We start from the raw sequence: 545 nt of genomic DNA, 5'->3' as shown, positions 1-545 counted from the left end.
CCATTTAAATGCAGCGTGTTAGGCGTTCTATAAAAGAGCTTGTGACAGCAGCAGCAGCAGCAGCAGCAGCAGCAGCAGCAGCAGCTCCTGCTGCTGCTGCTGCTGCTGCTGCTGCTGCTGCTGCTGCTGCTGCTCTTACCTCCCCCAACCACGCGTGCTTCTGCTGCTGCTGTGCCTATCAAGACAAACGCACTACACTATAGCACCAGCTAGCACAGCAGCAGCAGCCGCTTCTCTCAGAAACTTTTCTGCGCGCCTGCTGCTCGCATGCATGCGTTGTGTGGGGCTGCATGCACTTTCGCATGCAACACCACTCGCTGCATGCATGCATGCACGCATGCATGCAGGGATACTACTACTACATACGCCGCGAACCCCAGCATGCGCATGCAGACAAACCTAACAGCAATCCCCGAAACACCCTTGAGCTGCCTTCATCTCCCACAGCCGCTGCTGCTGGTGCATGCATGCAGTTGGAGGAGCAGCGGAGCGGCAGCAGCTGCTGCTGCATGCGGCAGCTGCAGCTGCTGCATACAGCAGCAGCT

The sequence above is a fragment of the Eimeria mitis genome, genomic scaffold (assembly GCF_000499745.2).
Source record: "Eimeria mitis Houghton genomic scaffold, Emh_scaff5865, whole genome shotgun sequence".
NCBI classification, from domain to species: Eukaryota; Apicomplexa; class Conoidasida; order Eucoccidiorida; family Eimeriidae; genus Eimeria; species Eimeria mitis.
This window is presented reverse-complemented; position numbering follows the sequence as displayed.